The 5,000-nt window shown below is 51.5% G+C and overlaps 2 non-coding genes across 2 annotated transcripts in view; both read right to left on the bottom strand.

Annotated features, from left to right (window-relative positions):
- LOC125315734 overlaps nt 1-15 on the bottom strand; it is a 3,392-nt gene extending 3,377 nt beyond the window's left edge. The window contains exon 1 of the ribosomal RNA XR_007199022.1: nt 1-15. This exon is cut by the window's left edge and continues 3,377 nt beyond it. This is a non-coding gene — a ribosomal RNA (28S ribosomal RNA).
- Nucleotides 16-227: 212 nt separating this feature from the next.
- On the bottom strand, nt 228-385 carry LOC125315789. The gene has a single exon (XR_007199076.1). It is a non-coding gene; the product is annotated as a 5.8S ribosomal RNA (ribosomal RNA).
- Nucleotides 386-5,000: the final 4,615 nt, after the last annotated feature.

Here is a 5,000-nt window from a genome sequence, read left to right on the forward strand (position 1 = left end):
CTTGACCCGGGGTCGCGTTGGTAAAGAGTAGATTCACGGAGCGCCCGCACGGGCGACACGCATGACATTGATCATTGGGGTCTCATCAACCACCGAATGTCGTGGTGCTAATCGCTCCAGCGCTCGATTTTGGGCCAACCGGGACGAAATCGTCGCGGGAGGCCAACATACGCACCCGAGTCCCGCCCGCCCAATTAAAGGCGAGGGATTAGGGGCAACGCCGTGTGTGACACCCGGTGCAAACGTGCCCTCGACCGAATGGCTTCGGGCGCAACTTGCGTTCAAAGACTCGATGGTTCACGGGATTCACGCAATTCACACCAAGTATCGCAGTTCGCTACGTTCTTCATCGATGCGAGAGCCGAGATATCCGTTGCCGAGAGTCGTTATGAATAATAGGAGATTGCATGGCATCCCAAGCACGCACCATGTGCGGGGTGATGGGAGCATCGCTCTCTTGTTCAAGTTCCTTGGCGCATTCCGCGCCGGGGGTTCGTTGTGCCGGCCGAGAAGGCCCGAGCGCTCAAGGCGCCCGTGCGATCCCAGCGTCGAGGGACGGTGGGAAAAGACCCACCGCCCCTATTGAGTTTTTTACGAGTTCTCGGGTCATTCCGCTAGGCGGGATTCGACAATGATCCTTCCGCGGGTTCACCTACGGAAACCTTGTTACGACTTCTCCTTCCTCTAAATGATAAGGTTCGGTGGACTTCTCGCGACGTCATCGGCGGCGAACCGCCCACGTCGCCGCGATCCGAACACTTCACCGGACCATTCAATCGGTAGGAGCGACGGGCGGTGTGTACAAAGGGCGGGGACGTAGTCAACGCGAGCCGATGACTCGCGCTTACTAGGAATTCCTCGTTGAAGACCAACAATTGCAATGATCTATCCCCATCACGATGAAATTTCAAAGATTACCCGGGCCCGTCGGCCAAGGCTATAGACTCGTTGAATACATCGGTGTAGCGCGCGTGCGGCCCGTAACATCTAAGGGCATCACAGCACTGTTATTGCCTCAAACTTCCTTGGCCTAAGCGGCCATAGTCCCTCTAAGAAGGCGGCCGTGGAGATGTACATCCACATAGCTAGTTAGCGAGGCCGAGGTCTCGTTCGTTATCGGAATTAACCGGACAAATCGCTCCACCAACTAAGAACGGCCATGCACCACCACCCATAGAATCAAGAAAGAGCTCTCGATCGTCAATCCTTACTATGTCCGGACCCGGTAAGTTTCCCCGTGTTGAGTCAAATTAAGCCGCAGGCTCCACTCCCGGTGGTGCCCTTCCGTCAATTCCTTTAAGTTTCAGCCTTGCGACCATACTCCCCCCGGAACCCAAAAACTTTGATTTCTCATAAGGTGCCGGCGGAGTCCTAAAAGCAACATCCGCCGATCCCTAGTCGGCATCGTTTATGGTTGAGACTAGGACGGTATCTGATCGTCTTCGAGCCCCCAACTTTCGTTCTTGATTAATGAAAACATCCTTGGCAAATGCTTTCGCAGTTGTTTTTTTTTTTGGTAAGGTAAAAATGTATTAACTTTTCAAAGCACTAGGTACAAAATGAAAACCGGACACAAAAACCATGAACCTAAGATGGCATTGTGTGTGCCATATAGGGTTCAACGGTGTACCGGTTGAAAAATACAAGAGTGCGTACGAAGCACCTAGACAACGGCCAAACGAGCCGGAGGAGAGCTACATAGGCAGCAAAATAAAGACGACACACCTAAGCGAGAATGTAAGCAAAGGGCCAACAAACGGCCAAAACAGCGAGGCCGCACAAAAAGGAGGGAAGGGGCGGCCAAAAAGATATACTCGCCCAACGCAGCTAAAGGAATGCTGCAGAATCGAATATGCAGGGGAACGGATACGCGGGCAGGCGTCTTCAGCACGGCTTTGCGGTAGACGATGCCCCGTAAATATGACAGAGCCGGCATTGGCAGAACAGCGATCGAAGGTGGAAGTGGGGCCTTCAACTTCTGGTTTGTGTGAGAACCTCCACTTGGAAATGGGGTGTCGGACGTTAGAAGCAGCAATCGGCATCGACGATTGCATCGGTGATCAAAGATAGTCGGTGATAGGGTCCAATTTCCCTGAAGTACTCTGTTGCGTGGCGTATCCGAAACAGGGCTAATTGAGACAGCTTTGTCCTTAATCATCTTTGTGAGGTGCATTATAATAGAAGGCAGGAAGAGATCCTTGGCACGAAATAGAATGTTGTTTCTTTCGATCCATATGATATGGCATAATGCGCCGAAGGAATACCCGGCTATTCGCGAATGGAAGGATCGTCCGCCGATGTGTGTTTGGGCCCAACGAATAGTATCCCCCCAAGGACGATTCCTCCAAGTGATATTGCATTTGGACGCCCATATGGATGCTAGTTGGGCCGTGGTCTCACATCCGAAAAACAAGTGACTAACCGAGTGCGGTTGTGTACGGCGAAGGCACAAGCTCCCTCTTGAATTGCAAGTAGCGTAAGAGAAGTATTTGGGTGGGGAGCCGATCAAGGAGGGCAAGCCACGGGAGGAAGGCATGCCGTGGCGCAAATGTAGAGTCCCATATAAAAGAATGCCATTGGACCTTGCTCTTCTTTGGTCCGATAGTGTCCCAAGCCGAAGCAATGGAGAAGTCCCCGGACGGATGCCCATTCCAAGTGAAAATATCTTCCTTTCCTTGAGCTAGGGGGGGGGCCGGTTCCAACCGGGAAAGAAGCGTGTGGAGGACGGTTGAGGGAGACCAAGTTGAAGCAAAATATTCCCCAACTGTTATGCCCCGTGGGATCCTGGATTGATATATATCACGATTGGCGAATAGTTTGTAAAACGGGCCTCTCTCGTGCCAATGATCGAACGAGAATGAAACCATGTGTCCGTTACCGATCCGCCATCTAAATAACGGCTGAAATTCCTGTCGTAGCTCCAGGATTTTCTTCCAGGTCCAGGAACAAAAAGTGGGTTTGGTGGCCACCCGGAAGTTGACGTTCTTTAAGTAGGTGGAGTGGATCCACTTGCACCATAGGGATTCTTTATCCGAGAAGAGGAACCAGATGTGCTTTAAGGTCATCGCCTTGTTGGAGTCGGCCAATCTGCGAATGCCTAATCCGCCCTCGTCTTTGGGATGGCATAAGTCGCTCCATGCAACCTTAGCACCCCCTATGCCAAGGTCGGGTCCCTTCCACAAGAATTGGCGCAGAATAAGCTCAATGCTATTCAAAACCGACTGGGTAGGGTGAAAACGGTAGCCCAAGACACGTGTATCGAGTGTAGGACCGATCTGATCAGTTGTAGCCTCCCCGCATAACTAAGGAATCGTTGAGACCAAGACCTAGCTCTAGCAGTAATAGCATGTACTAGGAAGTCGCAGTATGACTTGCTAATACGGGATGAGATAATCGGAACTCCAAGGTACCGGAATGGGAGGTTACCTTCTCGGAATTCCAGGCACCGGCGGATCCGGTCTCCGACCTGCGAGGAGCCCCCTGAGAAGAAGATGTCACTCTTTTGCGGATTTGGTATAAGGCCGGACCAGGAGGAGAAGAGGTGTAGCCCTTCCTTGAGTAGCTTAATGGCCCGAATATTCCCTTCTGTGAAGAGTAGGACGTCATCGACAAAGAATAAGTGGGAGAGGCGAGTGGACTTACATCTCCAATAGTATTTGAAGTCCGGCGAGGAGGTTTTGGCCTGAAGGATGCCAGAGAAAACTTCCATGACCAGCGTAAATAGGTACGGCGATAATGGGTCACCCTGGCGAATGCCTCTGGAACTAGAGAAGAATCCGTGTAACTCTCCATTTATGGCGATGGAGAATTTGGCCGTGGATACACACTCTAAGATAAGGTCGACCATGAAGTCCGGGAAACGAAAAGCTTGCGGAACCAATCGAAGGAATCTCCAATCCACCGTATCATAAGCCTTGCGGAAATCCACCTTAACCGCACACTTCGGGAGGTAGGGATGGTGATGAAAATCGATAAACAATTCTTGGGCGAGCATAATATTGTCGCTAATCCGCCTCCCTCTAACAAAAGCCGTCTGTGAAGGTGATATTAAGGACGGCAATAGGTCCGCTATCCGGTTGGACAGAATCTTAGTAATACACTTGTACAATGTATTGCAACAGGCAATTGGGCGAAAGTCTTGCATGGCCGAGGCGTTAGGGGTCTTCGGCACCAATGAAATTATGGTCGTATTAAACTCCTTAAGGAGTTTCCCGTCCGAAAGAACTCCCTGGATTGCCGAGGTAACCGAAGGGCCAACAATATCCCAAGAATACGTAAAGAATTCAACGGTAAAACCATCGGGGCCGGGGCCTTACCTCGCGCGAGGGAGAATAAGGTGTTGCGGATTTCCTCATCGTGATGGGCCGTGACAGGGACAATATTTGGTCATCTTGAAGGGTGCGGTGCAAGAAGCCCCGAATGTCTAGGAGAGACGGTGTAGAAGCCGGTGATTCCCCATTCAATAGCCCGTCAAAGAAATTGATTACGTGCTCCGAACTTGAGCAGGCTCCGTGATAGCCATTCCAGCGAGAATCCGTGACGAGAGGATTCGGTTGTGGAGGCGCCTCTTGTCGACAAAGTGATGGAAGTAGCGGGTATTTAGGTCTCCCTCCTTGAGCCAGCGAATTCTCGATTTTTGCCGGTAGAAAGATTCTTCCCCGCTGCCGGAGCGTGGAGAAGGCGCGTAAGCACTCCCGGCTCCCCGTCCGCCGCCTCCCGATTTGCGGGATTAAGCTGGAGTTCATCCTGCACCGATGTGAGGGCTTGTCGGGCTTGCTCGGTTCGGTGAGTGATGTCTGAAAATGAGCTTCTGTTGAGACTCTTCAGCCTTGCCTTTAACAGTTTAAGTCTGTAGCATATGACAAACATATGGGTGCCGCTAATTGGGGAATCCCACACTTGCTTGACGATGTCTTTGAAGTTGGGATGGGTCGTCCAAAAGTCGTAAAATTTGAATGGCTTCCGTGAGGTTGGTGGAGCCACAATTCTGACCAAGATAG

Source organism: Rhodamnia argentea, chromosome 6 (assembly GCF_020921035.1).
Source record: "Rhodamnia argentea isolate NSW1041297 chromosome 6, ASM2092103v1, whole genome shotgun sequence".
Classification (NCBI taxonomy): domain Eukaryota; kingdom Viridiplantae; phylum Streptophyta; class Magnoliopsida; order Myrtales; family Myrtaceae; genus Rhodamnia; species Rhodamnia argentea.